Source organism: Lineus longissimus, chromosome 13, assembly GCF_910592395.1.
Source record: "Lineus longissimus chromosome 13, tnLinLong1.2, whole genome shotgun sequence".
Taxonomy (NCBI): domain Eukaryota; kingdom Metazoa; phylum Nemertea; class Pilidiophora; order Heteronemertea; family Lineidae; genus Lineus; species Lineus longissimus.
The window spans coordinates 12526821-12546087 of record NC_088320.1 but is presented as its reverse complement, the minus strand read 5'-3'; the positions used below and the strand labels follow the sequence as shown (position 1 = coordinate 12546087).

The 19267-nt window shown below is 42.9% G+C and overlaps 1 long non-coding RNA gene across 1 annotated transcript; it reads right to left on the bottom strand.

The window, feature by feature from the left end:
- Positions 1 to 9725: 9725 nt before the first annotated feature.
- Positions 9726 to 15906, bottom strand: LOC135498451 (uncharacterized). The gene is made up of 4 exons (XR_010449059.1): positions 15827 to 15906; positions 14031 to 14124; positions 13274 to 13331; positions 9726 to 9964 (listed from the first exon to the last, which is right to left on the bottom strand). It is a non-coding gene; the product is annotated as an uncharacterized LOC135498451 (long non-coding RNA).
- Positions 15907 to 19267: the final 3361 nt, after the last annotated feature.

Here is a 19267-nt window from a genome sequence, read left to right as displayed (position 1 = left end):
CAGTTTATACCTGGAGATCAGCCTCCTTCCACGTGGTCACGTGACGGAGGGTCCTAACGCTGAGGCTCCTCATGGAAGGGTCTAAACTATATATAACACTAAATTGTAGACTAAAACCGAGGCAGAGCCGAGATTTTGACCAACATTTGAGCTCCACCCGAGCTAGAATTATGCCCTGCAATAATTCATATTTATACCTTCCTATAAATTCTAACCTGAACGTCGCCTCTTTTTCATACCGGTACTTACGACGTATTAAATGTTCTACTCCCCCCCCCCCCCCCCCCCCCATCACACAGCTGAGCGCAAATTTACAAATGCCCTCCTCCCCTTACCTGCGTGATGGCCAGCTAAGTTAAAAAGTTAAAGTCAGCCTGGTACCCTTATACTAATGGGTGGAGAGAAGCAAGTAGGGTGAAGTGTCTTACCCAAGGACACACAGATGAAACAGTGTTGATTCGACTTAGTATCGAACCTACGACCTCCTGGTTATAAGCCCGGCGCTCTAACCACTTTGCCACTGATCACCGAGAGCCCTGCATTAAACACTGTGTACATTACATGTACATGGCTGTTCATTGGTTTTTGTAAAAAAGTACCCCTAGAGCCGATCAATCCTCACAAAATTTTATATGTGTTAAGAAGAACCCTTTACCAATATCATGATAAAATTTAACATTATTCCAATACTAAATGCCATGACCAAGTTGTCCCTTTAAATGCGTTACCAACATGCAGTGACGACCTGACAGTAACTTGTGTGCGAGGTGCTGAAAAACATGATATAAAATTGTATAGCATCAAAATTATTGCTTAGTTCTTTGCAGGTTCACCAGTTGCAAGATGAAGGGAATTTTGTCCTAGTCCTTCTGTTGGTGACTTCCTCCTCCCTTGGTAAGAAAATCCTCTTCCTGCCGCTAATGATCAAGAGCCACGTTTTGCAGTTGAGTTCAATCGGAGACGGGCTTCTGAAGAATGGCCACGAAGTCCCCATAGTGGTCCACTCAGGTCTGAAGGTCCCCAGTAATATCCTAAAGTCGGGCGTGAAAATCATACGATACAAAACTAGTGAAGAAGAATTAAAACTGGACACTGTTGAGTTCCAAAAGGGCTTGGCTAAAGAAGGGACTTCCACAAAATTGCAAAATATATTCAATATCTTCCAGACAGATAGTGAAAACATGGTTGACAACCCGACCTCATTGAAAAGTTGATAAAAGAGAAGTTCGACTTCGCAGTTGTGGATGGCTCTGCTGGCATTTTTACCTGCCTGTACGCCATTCCATATAGATTGGGAATAGAACATGCATCCTACAGTTGGATTATGCCGTTCAACACCTTGGCGATGTCACTGCAGGTTCCGTTTCTGAGTCCCTCACAGTTTCATACTCGTGGTCGTGTTGTTAGTTTCCTACTGGTCGATGAGTGCGCATGTGGAATGACGTCAATGGTAAGACCACTCGCCGACCGTTTATACAGGTTGTCTCATAAAATGAAGCACCTTTTAGATTGATCCAAACCCCCCAAAACAAAAAAAGTCCTTATTGAAACTCTGAAGGAAAATCTACGAATGCTTGCATTAGTAAGCAAAGTGAGATTCAGGCAATGATAGTAGTCGCGAAATTCCGAAGAAAAACGAGTTTTTCTACAACTCTCTTTTTTTGATTTAGACTCCCTAGGCCTACGTGGAAACAGAAACGAAGTTTCTAGGATTTGTGTTTTTATTGTGTAATTCTAGGGCCTCTTAGGCCTATAAATGAAGCCCAACTGAGGGTACCCACATTGCAGACAACCTGTGCGACAATGGATGCTGTAGAGCTGCTGAGAAAACGACGCCCGCGCTACACCGCGACAGAAAAACTTGCCTACCTGAGAGACCAGAAGAAGGCACTGGTGAACGGTACGGTGCGCAGTATGAGAGAGTTCGCCTCCCACTGTAGAGGGGTTTAAAAGAAAGGTTAAAAGATAGAGGGGTTTTAAGGAAGGTTAAAAGATGGGTGGAAGTGGGGGCGGACTTGGTCCCTTTTATCAGTTGGATGGTTGGGGCGTGTGTAATTATTACGCTTGTGAAATGGTAAGTATTTGCTCCAGCAGTGGGGACCGTGATCCGTGGGGATATTCTTACTCTTGTGAAATGGCAAGAAGTCAGGGACAATGATCGGGGAATAATTCTTACTTTTGTGATATGGTAAGAAGGGTTTTGCTCAAGGAGTCACACAATGTCCTGAGTTCAGCAGATGTAAGCGTGCTCTGGTGGCTTACTGGAAGCTGTGTACACAGCAACACGTGTAATTGGTACCTGTGATAGATTAGTAATCTATTCACAGCAGGAGGTCGTATTGAGACAAGTCAATATTTCCAAAGAGTACCAGTGGTGTTGTTTTGAGATTAATGAAGACACAGACAAACTGAGTCCTAAACACGAGGTAATTCTTGGTATGAGGCTCTGCTAAACGTACTCAAAATGGGGGGTGGACTTAACTCAAAGGTAAAGCACAAGCTCTACAGTAGCAGAAAGGGGCGCCTTCAAGAATCGTACCTCTTCGCTAGGAATCAATTTATGTAAAAGGTTGTTTGTATAGCACACGATATTATCAAGCTAAGATTCAAATATGTTTTATAATTTTATTGAGGAGAATTTACAATAGTAGGTGGGGAATGAAACAAAAAGGCCTAAAGATCAACTGGGCTGAATACCGCTATTAGTTGTTGAAGCAGCAGGTATAAATTATACGTACACGTAATAGTAATTATTTCTTATCATAAGTAATTTTCCGTGGGAGATCACTTCAAAGCCAAAGCGTAATAGTAATCAAGATGGTGGCTAATTGGGTAGGTATCAACATAAGAATGATAATTATGGTGTAGAAAAATAGGTGAAATCGGCAGACTTACGTGTATTTCCTCCAAGTGAAATGGAATGATTTTTAGTTATCCGAAATATGAGAAATACGGGAAATCGGGGGTTTCGGATCTCAGTGTCCGTTTAACTCTGAGTATCCGTCCAAGTGTCAGCCTCTTCCTGACTTAAAGTAGTCTCCCTACTAGCTTAACTCTCTTTTTTTAAGCCACTTGTTGCCCCTTATATACCCGTTTTTGTTCAGGAATTTACCTGTTTTTCCAGGAATTTATATGTGTAATTTTAGTCACTTTTACTCATCAGATGTATACCTATTTCTGGTTTAAACTGGCTTTTTGAGGTGATCTCCCTGGGATTGCATCACATGACTCATTGTCTTTCACAATGATTGGTACATAATTTGACCACATAATTTATGGTATTTCTTAACAGATAAATATTTCGATCTTAACGGCAAATTATGACAAGTTATACAGCGGTATTGGATACAGTACTAGTTGATGCTACTAAACGTATCTCACTTAATAAAACTGTTTCTCGAAGCTTTATTTTGCTTTTGACATATATCAGTATTTCTAAATATTGCTCAATTAAAAACTTGCATAGATATTACTCAACGAATTAGTCATGGTTTCTAGGAATACATTCCTTAGCATGATGAGAAATATGCTGTGACGATGATTTTGTTCTTTTAATAGAAATGTGTTGATTATGTAATGATGCACCTGCTAAGGTGAGTAATGTTTTGACTTGGATGAAATGAAGCCCGAAAAGCGAAAGGCCTAAATGGTAGCATTGCAACATGATACTGCTTCATGACACGCAAACAAGCGAGGGGTCTGAGAAGGACTCTAAGCAAACATCAATAACAACTTTCATATCGTACAAACACCATATCATCAACTAAGGTCGAAGGTCTTTTAACTGGAAGTCCTTATTGGGAGCCCTCACTCGTTCGCGACATGAAACAATATTTAAACGAAAGGAATATATTTACAGCAGTTCATGATCAACGTGAAGAGATTGTTCCATAAATACTGGTACAGTGCGCAGCACTATACACCACTATAACATCCCCGGGAGACGTTTAGAAGGTGTAATATCGAGGACCTCGAGCAGAAGCAAGAACAAGGGCATGGCTGGAAGAAAACGGTGATGGAGCCCCGTGATATGTTATGGCCACAGGTTGAGGACGAGCTTTACCAATGGCTGCAGCAGATGAGAGAGCGTCGCCTCGCAGTCTCCGTTCTCGATATTCAAGATAAGGCGTTGGTAGTGTGGCAAAGCTGGTGGAATGAGTTAGCCCAAGATGTCAGAGAAGGGATTCAGCATTGTCGCCCTCAGCTATGATATTTCAACGCATCCATAGGCTGGGTGGAGTGCTTGATGAAGAGACGCCACGTGTCCCTACGGAAGGTGACCAAGAATACTACGACCGTCCCCGCTGATGCTGCTGCAGGGATCCAGACCTTCCGAGATGCGGTTACTGGGAGCATCGATCGTCTTGATATACAGATGCAGTTCTTCTTCTTTAACATGGACCAAACCTTTGTCCTGTTGATATGAGAACCATGTACACGGCCAAAACCACGGGGGAGAAGGCCATAGACGTCCGATCATCCAGGTCCAATACGAAGCTGGGATACACCGTCACCCTCTGCATCGCAGCCGCTGGAGCAAAGTTGCCGGCGCACATCACTTTCCCCAGAAGAGGTTTCGTCCGGGTGTTTGCAGCCCTCCAATACAACCCACCAGCAGATGTAAAGATTACCCAATCGGAAACTGGTTGGATGAGGGAGGAAACGGCGCACCACTGGTTAGATGAAGTCCTATCACCCTACGTCACCGACAACGAGATCGACCAGTTCCTGTTAATCGTTGATCATTATCGGGTCCACCGGGCAGAGAACTTCCGGGCGAGAGTCCGCGACATGAGGGGCAGCCTGGATTACGTACCTGCTGGTTGCACATCCCTCGTACAACCGTTAGACGTTGCAGTCATGAAGTCCTTCAAATGTCACGTACGGCGACAATGGAAATCGTGGAAGATGGACCACACGGACGAACGAGGAGACTGCCCTCAAATCGGCCTGAGAGACGTGACCAACATCATCAGATATGCCTGGGATGGTGTTAATGAGGTCGTTATCGTCAGCTGATTTAAAGCATCGTTTCGACCAAGGCAAATCGAAGCTGGACCACATGCTATCTTGGAGGAAGAAGAGGAGACTGCCGTGGATGGACCAGAGTTCGTGAATGTAGTCGAGGAGGACATTGTGATGGAATTGAATTGACTGTGGGTGTTGTGAATGATTGTGGGTACGATTCTGAAAGCTGGACAATCTAATAATGTGTATCTTTAGCTTTGAAAAAAAATTTAATCGGGATTCGCATCGTTCTTTTTTTTTCCTTCACTGATCACTTCGGACAAGACTGTATATTCAGAGGGATGTTCGGTTTTTTCTCCCGATATGTGACGGACAACTTCTCATTCTTACCAATTTCGCACTGAAAAGTATCTTTGAAAGCCCGAAGCTGGTAAGGGATGATAAGACCCGAAGACATGCTCCATTACCTCCCTGAGCAGTGCCTCACTTTGAAAGGGCAGGTCAGTCCCTAAAACCAGCAGAAGCCAATATGTCAGTTTGACTTTTTTCATGGACACCCTGTACACTATCAGCCATGAGCACTGGGACACCCTTTACACTACCAATGACGATTAGTTGAAAATGTTCTTGGACACTCAGTACAATGGCCGAAGGCCCGATCCCATTATCCTATTCAAAGGAGACCTACGAATCGGTTTCAACAACCCAAACAATAAGGATTGGACTCGAAACTGAAGTATATTGGATATGAGGCCTGGACAACCCTCTCAGGAATCCCAGCCAATGATCGGCCTTCTCAACAGCTCTGTTCGCCACCCTATGAGTCAGGGGCGGCGACACCGGCTGTTAATGAAGTGGTGTTATTTTCATGAAACTACAGTATTTATACACTTCTTTCCCATACTGCATATCTCCCATGGTTTAGATGGTACACGCACGCACAGCGCTGTATTGTTAGTTGACGTACAATGTACCTGTGAATAAACATCAAACAACACGATTAAATGCGAACATCTTTGTACTATAAAATCTCAGGTTACATAAGCTGACTTGGAATAAGACTACTTTAAACTTTATTTGTGCTAATTAGCGAAAATTGATCACAAAATGTTATTCCGACTACAGCGCTCCTTACAGCCAGTTGATAAACTATCAGCACCTCATTCCCTCGCCAATTCGTTGTGGTCGTCGGTGCAAAATTTCCAGAAAGCTCAGCACTTGTCGCAGTGGTTAGGTGAGGAACAAGGCCGGTGTAGGAGTTTAAAATGTCCTAGGATAGAATGCCCGGGAAACAAAGGATTATATTATGCGCTTCGATCTCTGAGCTGTTGACGGTCAGGGTCTCTATAGAACAATATTGCAGAATAAAATAGGGCCGGACACTTTTTCCAGGGGGGCATTTGTTACTGTTACACCGGCCAACAGCGTCCGCAGTGTACCAAATTCCTGCATGAGTCATTACTATGGAATTCTACTGTTCATGTTCAAACTCTGGGCACAAGTTGATCAGTGAGTGATGAATGAGCAGAAATGATGCATGTCGACTAACACTGCGCTTTTGAGGCAGAATATATACAATGAAATAGCTTGATTGATTCCCGATCAACCCAAAGTGTATCGGCACTTCCTGTTGCCATAATATTGTGAGAGAACAGGTCAAGTCCTATTTACACTGTGTACAAATATTCCATGTCTCGTGAATGAACGTAGTCAGCTCGAAATGCATTCAACGTATACGAAGGCCCAGAATGCTCATTCAAAATTCAAAATTAGAAACTCCCACCAAATTTATCTAGTCTCTACAATATATGACCACGGCGTGCATTAGCTGCGTATTGTGTACATAATTCAGGGGCGGTGGTGTCAGCGGAAAGATAGTCCCTCGAATCATAGAGACCTTCCCAAATACCTGTGAGGAATTCTAGTCCTAAATCCATGCCAGTTATTCCAGATTACAAATCCTGGCTTCTCAAATCCGGGCCCTGTCACCGTGAGTGTATACCTATCCTTACAATTTGAAAGATGTCAAGTGAGTAGGAGTAACAGGTTGAAGTTGAAGACGAGTGTCATTAGAATTTTGCAGATATTGCGGTGACGAAGCAGAATTACCAAGTATTCACGAGAGCTTTGTGCTAAACAACCCGACGGACATCCAGAATAAGCCCTGCCGGGCCTGGCTACAAATACTAAACCTTGCCCGAACCAACACCCATTTCAGTCGTTGGACTCCAAGCGTAGTGCGGTAGCATCTTTTCAAAAGGTAAGTGTATTCTGCCAAAAATTCTCTCATTGCCATCAGCAGAGGGTAACAACGTAGGAAGGAGGTTCTCCCTGACCAATGTTTCACCACAAAGCTATTTTTCCATACTGGTCCTTTTTTTTATTCTTCATTCGACATGTTATTCTGTACGTCAAAAAGAGGTGGTTTTGTTCTTTTTTCATCTTATCCATGCTCTATGCTTTATACCACGCTCTACGATGCATGAAAAGCCAATCACCAGGGCAAGGAGAGAAGGCATGACTGCTTTGGAGAATGGTTGAGGTATGATGGCTGCTTTGACAAAACCTTAGAGAGCAGTTAGAAACACGAGCCATCATTTGGGACTATAGAGCTGCATGTTCGCGCATTCGAAGTTCTTCAGCTTCTCGGAATTCTTCATGTGACTTTATATTGGTTGATCAGGCGTAAACACACCACAGACTGCTAAGGATCCCCTGTTTATTGTGGCGATGAAAGCAAACTGGTTTAGTATACGTGTGAATTTCAACGTATTGATATTTTGGATTTGTTTTAGGGCAGTACAATGTGGCGTAAATTGAAAAAGCATTGCATGCGTTGTCGTTTTCTGTCCGTTCGGTTTGTTTAAGGGGGCGCAAAAAGACGATGCCAAGAGTCATTTGCATTCATTGAGGTTTCCACTACATGAAATTACGATTGCGGCAACGCACGCAATTCATACGGCTTTGTTATTTTACGCTCCACTGCTCGCCCAAACACCCAGACAAACGATTCAAGCAAATTCGCGTTCGGCGACAATATATATATCTAACTCCTACACCTTTATATGGTAGGTTACCACTGAATGAAATTGCGAGAACTCACGTGCCCGCCTTTGCTCAGTTCACCGAAACCGAACCATCAAAAGCTTTTGCTTTGCGCCATTGGAAGTGGATAAATGCGATTCCGACATCGCAAGTGGCAGTGCACCATATACAGTGCAGAAATAGTTATTGTATTGGCATTTTTCGCAACATCGCGTATGTTGGCATTCTTTCCGTTAAAACCCACCTCATTCCTGGACTTCGACAGATACATGAAAATAAAAACTCCTTTGCTCTATTATGCTTCACTTCACCCAAACCGAACCAGCACTTCAGATTATATTGGATGGAGAAATAATAGAAATTGCCAAGTGATGCACGCGGCATAGAAGTTAAGATAAAACCTTTCAGTTAATGCATGTATGTTCATTGGAAAATTGTATATAAATTGTATAAAAAATGTATTTTAGGGAGATATTCTATAAATCGAGTATTTTAAATCGGAAGAATAGTCGAAATATGATTATGGAAGTTTTTTAAGTAACTTACCTTGAAATGACAAGATCGGTAAATTGAAATAAGATTGGAAATTGGTAGTCTTCGTTGTGATCTTGTCGGCTGAAAGTTCCCTGGGTATCTGCATGCTCTCGGGAGAACTGGTTTTATAACACGAATATCAGGTAGCAGGGCGGCAGAAGATTTATGACGGTTCCTTCCATTGACAAGGTCGACTGAGCTAGTACAATTTAAAAACCAGAGTCAGGCTACTAGACATGACTCCTTTCGTGAGCATGTCAGCCCTGGCTTATTTTTTGAGGAACTTTCGTGTTTTGTAGCCGAGCCCGAGTAGGAAATAGTTCAAAATACTCAATAGTAAATAAACTGAATACAATACTTCTTCTTCATCATCATCATCATGTCCCGCAGCCATGCGGCCATTGGGGCGACAATAAGCTGTTAAAGATGCGACACCACGCGGTTCTGTCCTCGGCGAGGGGTCTTTCATTCCAGTGCGTCACGTTATCCACCCGCTCTTTGGAAGGCCGCGATGGCGGCTATCTCTACTGAGCCCTGCAAGATGGCATATGCTAGTGTTCCCTTGGCTCTCGTGGCATATGGACGAACCGCCTCAGCTTACATACTTATACAGGCGAAAATGACAATAATTTAAGACAACTCTCGTTCGGGAACGAATGCAATTCTTCTGTATTGGGATATGCCGACTGTTCTAGTCAGGCCTAAGCCAAGTGGAGCTCAGGCATGAAACATCTCTGTGTTTCCCGTATTTCAGTGTTAACCTTTTTGTTCCCCTATTCACGACAACCATTCGATGTCTGATATATCATAGGGGAAATTTTCACTCACAGAAACACAGAAATTATACCGAGTTTGGTCTCGAGAAGTAGGAAACAAGAAATAATGACCTGAGAATCTTCTTTTGAATAAAACCAGTTACTGCGTCTCCAGTATCCCTTGCCACTCCACGTCAAGAGAACAAAATTAGGACGAGATCATAAAATGTGGACTGAACAGTCGAACTTCGGTTCTATTGGACTGAAGAACGTTTTCGCAGCCTGGTAAAACACGAGCCTCCTTGCGAGATCTCATGACGAGGCAACAATCCAACCTTCTATGAGGAATTGGCGCAGGCGCATATAATGACCTGGGACGAGGCTGTATATTGTTAACCATGATAAAAAGAAGAAGAGGACATGACCATGGACTAACACACAGAACACTTTATTGCTCCAAAGATGTCTTCATTCGTACAGACAAATGATATCAATAGTTTGATAATATATGGAACCCTGTACGCAGATGGATTGGAGAACACAACTACTTTCCCGGTGCACAGGTCCAAAAAACACAATCTCCTCCGGGTCCACCATTTGACTTATCGCAGTCGCTATGTTTACTGCAGGCATAACGCTTGCGGACTTTCAGGAACTCTTTGCTGAAAAAGGTAAAATCAACGTTTTAGTCACAGGCTTCCCCAAGCGGTAGTATGTAAATGTTAAAACGAGCCAAATGAAACAAGCCAATCTTGACTAAACGAACCACATACACATTCTAAATATAAAATTAAAGATTACGTTTCGATGTAATATGATTGCAAAGCGTTAGGTTGATAATTGCATGAAATGAAACTTAGATCCTCGAAAGTTCATAGTTTGCTAAAAGAAAAAGTGGAAAAGTAAGGTGTATGTAGCCCTTTCAAGTTTATTGTTGGTTAGAGAAAAAGAAAACCTGTAGGGGCGATTGTATTTTTAGCTCCAAAGGAACATTTCTATAGACACACATTAAAGGCATTACACGCATTACCTGACATCAGGGAGTTGTGGTCATTCAGTGTTGTTCGTATAAGTCTTATTATGTTGAATGATCCAAAAAAGAAATGAGTAGTTTGGTGTGATAATCCGATGTAGTATTTGCGAGATAATCACCGACGAATTAGGGTCTTTGACAGTAATAGCTAAATGATAATGTGATTGACAGCTATTTTGCCGTTTTGTTGCCTAATGCACCACCCGAGCAACAAATATCATGAACCATTTGTTGATACTGCGGTTTTATTTCACATGTGTATAAAAAGGTCGTGGCATTCGGTGGTTTTAAGATGTTGTCTGTTCAGAGGCTGCAGTAGTGACAGACTGACGTTTTTACTGGTAATTTCTGCAGCACAGCGCTACTAATACAAAACGCTATGTCGACGCGCCAGTCTATCACCGCCTTGCCAACGTGAAGCGCGGAAAAAAGTGTACAATATACTGACGCGAGGAATCGGTCTCCCATCGCCCGTCCTACATATGAACTTTGCTAAACTCGAATCACACTGAATAGCGACCGTCAACGGTGTGATATGGACCCACTCATGCCATGCATTGCGACCAAATATCGATTTTTGTTTTTCAATAACACTCTTAATCAGGTTAATGTTTATTTCTTAATGTTTATTTGGAATCATCAAAGGCCAACACGTTAAGTAACCGCATCGATTGTCATCAACATAATTATGAACAACATATGAGAAGAGCCCGCCCAGGAAGGACACTCAATAAATGAATTGCTTATAATATTATACTATTAGAGGATTTATATAGCGCTCGGCTATGCAAGGCATATTCTCGAGCGCACCCCCCCCCCTAAAAATGACGCTTAAGGAGTGATTTGAACTGGCCGATGTTTCCTGCCAACCTAATACTCCTGGGGAGATTGTTCCAAAGCTTGGGGGCAGCCGAGCAAAAAGCCCGGTCCCCAAAAGTTACGCAACGCGTAACCGGCACCACAAGCTAAAGCTCAGAGTCAGCACGCAATCTATGATGAGACAATGGTTGCCTGACCTTGAGACAAAAAGCCCGGTCCTCAAAAGTTACGCAACGCGTAACCGGCACCACAAGCAATAGCTCAGAGTCACCACGCAATCAATGATGAGACAATGGTTGCCTGACCTTGACTATATCAACCAGGTACTGAGGAGCATTACCCTGGAGGGCCTTAAACATTAGAAGTTAGACCTTGAAAATTATCCTGTACTTAACAGGTAGCCAGTGTAGATGTACAAGTACCGGAGTGATATGGTCAAAGCGAGGCACAAGACATACAACCCATGCAGCAGCATTCAAAACCTTCTGCATCCGACTACACTGCTTGTCAGTGATGCCATATAGAACAGCATTACAGTAGTCGAGATGGGCAGTTGCGAAAGCATGAACAAGAATCTTGGAGGTGTCCTCAGTAAGAAATTTCTGAATTTGTCTGATGTTATAAAATCCGCGAAAGGCCTTTGAGCACACTTTGCGTACGTGGGTTTCCATATTCATATTAGAATCAAACCATACGCCGAGATTTCTCGCACATTTGACAGGGCTCACATCAGTCACACCAACTTTAATTGAGTCAATGTTTACTTTGAGCAATTGTTGGCGGGAACCAATGATGATAAATTCAGTTTTCACATCGTTAATCAACAGCTGGTTGGTGATAAGCCAAGCCCTTACATCACGAACGCAGTTCTCAGCCTCCTTCACCGCATCGCATTCAACAGAAGTCGGAAGTGGGCGAAAAGACAGATATAACTGATTATCATCAGAATATCCATGAGCGTCAGGTAGATGTCGGGATATCACGTGATAGAGGCGCGAAACGTAGAACAAGAATGAAATTGGCCCTAGGCAGCTGCCCTGAGGAACACCACCTTTGAGGACAAATTTAGTTGAGACTGAGTCATTGATAACAATACGCTGATTCCGACTGTTGAGATACGACTCCAGCCATTTGAGGCAAGATCCAAATATTCCGAAATCCATGTTCATGGTTTCAAGGAGAACAGTGGTATCAACAGTATCAAAAGCCACACTAAGGTCAAGCATCACAAGCAAACACACTTCTTGCTTATCCATCCTCATCAGAATGTCACTCTGCACTTTATCTAACGCTGCCTCAGTTGCTTGAGGTGCGCGTAGATATTTTTTTTTACAAAATATAGGCAACGGCAAAACTTATCCGCCACCTATGTTTCATTGTGGATCTGACAACTATCATAAATATCGAGCCCGCTGATCATAATGGTCGGACTTATCGCGCCCCCTGCAAACCAACATGACAGTAACCGTTTAATAGATTATACTGTCGAAAGGTATCGAAAAACTTACGAAAGGTCACGGAATTCAAGAACTCGAGACTCTACGAGAGGGATCGCCACTGGGCGTGTAATCTGATTAAGCGTCCCTGCACTTTACGAGTGTTTTACGAGAGATTTCGTGACCGATGCAGATTTCGAGAGTTTTCCGAGAGAATAACGAGAGTTGGTGTTCGTAGTAATAGTTCCCGATCCCGAAATAGCGGCCGAGATACAGCGCTTTTTTCACGGAGACCGACTCGAGATCGGGGAATATTTCACGAAAACTGATGACGTCATAGGCAGGAATGAGTTCTTTTTCGGTGATTTTTTCGGCGGTACCGGATAGCGAAAATTCCTTATTAGCGTGGATAAGAGGAGGCGAGGTCCATATATACGCATATATATATATATATATCAAGGATGCATTGATCAAGCTGTAACAGTCATGACTACCGTAGTTTGATTGGTAGCGGGGGGGGGGGGGCAAATAGCTAATTCTGGTTCAAGGTAGGAGGAACCTTCGTGGACAGATTACGGAGGATGCTGTTTGAAATCTCTTTGTGTATGACCAAAAGCCATTTTCACTCTGACGCCACCAATAGAACAAGCGAGAGAGAGGAACCCAAAGGCTGTGTAACCTACCCTTTTTCCAGATCCATTTCTTCATTCAATCCTTCCTCGACATTATCTCCTGCATGTGCTAGATAGACGGGATATGATAATTCAGGTGTTCGGTAAGGGATGTAAATTTGGGGTAAGGTAATTGCGATTGCGACCGGGCATACACTGCTTTGTCATTTTGCGCCGCACTGCACCGAGGCAATGCGAAAAATCGAATGAGTTGTGAAATACATGGGAGCTGAATCGCGTCACCAAATGCATTTAGACTTGGTCCCATGAATTTCAACACGCATGCGGTTTTTGCATTGTTTGAATACAGTGTCAGCTGAAAAAGCCCTGTGAAATAACAAATGCACTGTCGCATGCCTTGTCACAATCGCATGCCAAGTAATTAATCAAACCTATACCCCGCCCAAAAGCACTGTCTCTCGCCTCCCGGTAAATAAAGTCAGCGCGCACTTTCGGTCCACCTTTCGACGAGCCTGAGCCGATATTGGAGGAAGAATTCGCCCCGATCAGGCTAGGGGGCATTATTAGAAAAACCCCTGATTTCCGCAGGATAAGGCAGTTATGATGTTGGGCTCTAAGATCACAAAGATTAAAATATGTACTCTTTCATGAAATTGATATCATGATGAAGAAAATTATCCCAAACCCAGCGATTCAGTAGCCGTTTTACCCGCAGGCGTGAGATCTTTTTGTCGCACATATAGCAGCGATTATAATCATAGGTACAACGATTAAATCGCTCATTGCGGGGCGTTCTATGTATACCTACCAAGGACCAAGGAGAAGATCACCACCAGAACGAACAGGACACAAATGGTCTTCATCTTTTCAGTCAGAAATATTTGCTAGAGAGACGTAACTTCCTGGAATGTAGCAAAAAGAGGAAACTGAGATTTTTGAGCTTCTTGCAGGCCAACACTCGACACTAACAACCGAATGTGTGCGAGGGTAGGAGGATACGAATGAGTCTGGTTTTTCGTTGATGTCTATAACAAGGTATCTCCCTGCTTTAACTGTCGACACAATGTACCAGTATACACCATAGGCACGTAATTATAAGAGCTCAATAACTCCCCCGCCCCTCGACTGAAAAACACACCCTCAATGACAGCACACATAAAACTGTACGAGTGTTGACACTGTTGTCAGTTGGGCTGGAGCCTTTATCGTCATATACCTGTCGATGTCCAGAGATAAGGTAGGTGTTACAAAATATACCAATGCAATAACTATTTCTGATATCAGGGTGTACTATTACCATATCAGGGTGTAGGTTAAGGTTGGTCCCCGCCGAACGCGAGTTTGCTTGAATCGCAGAACAAACTCGTTTGTCTTGGTGTATTGGCGAGCGGTGGGGTGTAAAATAGCAAAGTCGCATGAATTGCGTGCGTTATTGCAATTGTAATAACATGTGGTGGAAATCTCAATGAATGCAAATGCCTCTGGGCTTGGTCATTCTACGCCCCCTGCAAAAAAACGAACGAACAAAAGCTCTTGCGCGGATTACGACAAAGCATGGAACGCTTTTTCATTTCACGCCATACTGCACTGCCCTTAAACAAATCCAAAATCTCAATACGTAAAAATTAATACATGTATACTAGACCAGTTTGCTTCAATCGCCGTAGCAAACAGGAGATCTTAAGCAGTATGTGGTGTGTTTACGAGCGATCAACGAATATAGAGTCACATGAAGAATTCCGCAAAGCTGAAGAACTTCGAGTGCGCGAACATGAAACTCTATAGTCCTCCCAAAGGATGGATGGTGTTTCGAGCTATTCTCGAAGGTTTGGTTAAACCAGCGATCATACCTCAACCATTCTCCAAAACAGACATACCTTCTCTCCTTGCCTTTGTGATTGACTTTTCACGCATCGTAGAGCGTGGCCAAAAAGTGACCAAAAAATAGGAAGAACAAAGACACCTCTTTTCGACGTATCAAACAACATGTCGAATGAGGAATGGAAAGAGCACACATATGGAAAAGAAGATGTTTGTGGCGTCCATAGTAACAGTAGGTTAACACTGATTGGACAAGGCGTGAGGCGGTGGGTTTTGTTTGCTTTTACGCTGCACCCCAATGACTTGCACGAAAACAACCCTAAAATCGCATGCGTTGTGAATTTCATCTGAAACAGCGTCAAATATCATTCACCGATGTCAGGAGGCAATAACTGAGGATTAAGATTATTTTGATATATATAGGGCCCGGTATATAGAGCCTACATGTAGGTAGCATTAGCAAGGTCGCAATCAGTAACCTCTCCAAAGGTAACGGGTATGAACTCAAATGGAGGCGGTTAAATGCTGATTTTGTGCCTAACATAATCGCATTCTTGACTGTTTGCGCCACAATCACGGCATTGTGGATGTGATGATTTTTAAACCAATTCAGCAATGTAAACCGATTTTGATTTGGGCGGCCAACCACACCACGACGTACACGTTTATTAACTTTTTAAGAGAAATGGCTTTATGGCGACAACTTGGTCAGGGAGAACCACCCTCCTACGTTGTTACCCTCTGCTGATGTCAATGAGATAATATTTGGCAGAATTCACTTACCTTTTGAAAAAATGCTACTGCACTACGCTTGGAGTCCAACGACTGAAATGGTTGTTGGTTCGGGCAAGGTTTACTATTTGTAGCCAGGTCTATTAGGGCTTATTCTGGATGTGCGTCGGGTTATTGAGCACAAAGCTCTCATGAATGCTTGGAAATTCTGCTTCGTCACTGCACTAGTTTCAAAATTCCATTGACACCAGACTTCAACTTCAACCTGTCACTCCTACTCACTTGATATTTTTCAAGTGGTAAGGATGGTATGCACTCTAGATGACAGGGCCCGGATTTGAGAAGCCAGGATTTGTATTCTGGATGAACTGGCATGGATTTAGGACTAGAATTCCTCACATGCATTTGTGATGGACTCTATGATTTAGAATAGCATAGTGCACGCCTCTGGAATTTTATCCTTAATCTCTTTAAGGATCCTAGCGTTCATTTCGTCAACCGGGATTCTTGTCTGGTTTATTCAAGTTCGTAAGTCTTGCTTACTTCCTCTACCTTGAAAACTATATCATTAATTTCCCCCAGGTTGTGCGGTTTGGACATTGGCATGTTGGACAATACTTCCTTCGTGAAAACACGATTATGCGTTTTTAATCTCTTAGGTCCAGAGGAGATTCACCAAATTAATAACAGGAATGAGGGATCTTACGTATACAGTGAAAGGCTAGAGGCACTAGATCTCTTCAGCCTCAGACATAGGTGAGAGGTGATTTGATAAGCTTGTTCCAAATATTACATGAAACGGATTTGGCGAACCATCTGTGTGGCGGCGACGCATTACTCTCCGTATATAGGATCATGAATTTAAAGACAGACGACGTATCTGTACTCTGATATTTCCTTTAATTAATCATGCATTGCGTGAAAGATATTGTAAAATATCAGCAGCTTCAGGGTAGGGTTCATATCATTCAGCGGTTTCACAACGCAGCTAGACTCCCTGACCGGGGCAATCCATTGCGTCATCATAATTTGGTCTCCTTATGGACTGCCACAAATAGCGGGAATTCGTGCAACTGGACGATTAGCCAATGGACAATGCTGCATATCTCCCATGGTTTAGATGGTACACGCACGCACTGCGCTGTATCGTTAGTTGACGTACAATGTGAATAAACATCAAACAACACGATTAAATGCACAAATATTTGTACTATAAAATCTCGGGTTACATCAGCTAACTGGGAATAAGACTACTTTATTTGTGCTTATGCAAAGCCATAGAATTTAATTGACTCGTTGGTATCATCATCCTTTTTAATAGTAGCAGGAGTAACAACATCAGTAATAGATCTACTGGCAGTACTAGTATTAACATCATTCGGTCTAAAAGCTCCAGTCGCACTTTGTCCTGAGAGCGTAGCCGCAGTAGGGCTTTGTCCTGAGGGCGTAGCTCGAGTAGGAGTTTCAACAGGAGCAGGCCACGAGTCACAATCTGGTAACTCTTTGTCTCACATATAAAGTTTGGCAGTGGTCATGGGTCGGGGTCCCATCATTCCCAGCCGCAAGTCACAATCAGGTACTTTTTGTCTCACATATAAAGTTTGGCAGTAATCAGGGGTCGGGGTCCTATCATTCACAGCCACGAGTCACAATCTGGTAACTTTTTGTCTCACGTATGAAGTTTGGCAGTGATCATGGGTCGGGGTCCCATCATTCCCAGCCGTAAGTCACAATCAGGTAACTTTTTGTCTCACATATAAAGTTTGGCAGTGATCAGGGGTCGGGGTCCTATCATTCCCAGCCGTAAGTCACAATCTGGTAACTTTTTGTCTCGCATGGCAATGACTCATAGGCAGTGAAAGTCAGGTTATTTCATGTTTAGAACCGGTTTGAGATTTTGTGCGGAAGTACCATTAACTGGGACAATTCCTCCAAATAACAACTACAGAACTGAACAGCCCATGACGGGCGGCAACTCAGGGGTCAATCAAGTGAGAAAATTTCAATATAGGCTAGGCAACGTATTATGAAGCTTGATCATTAATCCAACAAGTCTGACGTAACGCGCGGAAGCACACTTCTCAGGTTGTTGTCGGCGACACTTCCCAGGTGTCTGGTCGTGACGCTTTTTATTAGACTATACCATTTAAATTTTGCAGAGTGATTTTATAGGTGACCTCAGTTACCTATTTTGATGCTTGGGGAATGGGTAGGCGATGCCGCGAAAGAGTGGAGACGAGGTCAATATTTCACAGTAATACAGGAAATCAACGTCTAAAATTTAAAAAAAACAACAACGGGGGAAAAACATAAATTGTTGATAACCAAAAAAAACAAACTAATGGAAATTAGTGGAGTAGAGTTTGTTAAAACTGTTTGACGTTTAATGAATACTCTGTGAGCGTGTGTGTGTGTGCGCCACCGAACTAAATTGTTCTTAGTAGTCAATATCATTCTGGAAAATCAACACATCGAAGTTTAATTTTATTGCGATAATTCTTTTCCAAATTGCCCAAGAAAAATGCGTTGGCAGCTTTAAAAGCTTTAGTAATTACTGGTGGCTAAAAAGGGCAAGACCACTCATTGTTAGTTCAGGAAGCAGATAATAGACGGCGAATGCATCTGGCCAACTGTGAACTGTCTACAGTGCTAGAAAATGGAGACATTGAAGAGTTCACTGTTTTGTGCAGAGCATGCTCTGAAAGTATAGCCTGGTTCCTTGGCCAATTCAATGCGTAGAATACAACTGCGCAACTATACGTCATAACCCGGGCTTTTGAATCGTCAAAAAAGCAGTCAAATGTGCCTGTAGCGCCAACTGGCGGTGAAAACTAAACTAATTCCATTACAAGTCAAAATGAAAAATTATTAAAAAATATTCGGCCAGATTTGAAAACAATATTTCCTCTGTGGACCGAGGTATAAAGGAAAGAAGTTAAAACTTACCGATGACCTCATTCGCCGAGTGTAGGTCGGATCGCGCTGATTTTTGGTTTCTGAGTTCCCCTTGGGCTACTCCTAATTTAACAGCGTCAACAAAGCGCCTAGGTTTTACGGTTACAAAATGCCCAAAAGTGACACGGACGGAAGGAAGGAAGGACAGACACCATTCCCTTAGTAATATTGCTAGCTTCGCTGACTTTGTCAGCTGAGCTAAAAATGAAGCCTGTATGTGCCATAGTATTAGAGACATTTAAAAAAAAACGTAATTATGGCGGCCATCTTGAAATCCAAGATGGCGAACATTTTACGGAATTTTCAGTGGGTCCACTGGATTCGTCACACCCAAAAACCTAGGGTATGCCACAAAAAGCAAGTCCGTATCACCCATAGTATTTGAGATATTCAAGAAAAACGCAAATCATGGCGGCCATCTTGGCGGAAATCCAATATGGTGGCCATTTTATGAAATTTTTCGTTGGTTCCATTCAATTCGTCATACCTGAAAACCTAGGGTAAGGCATGAAATTATACCTGCAATAGTGTCAGAGA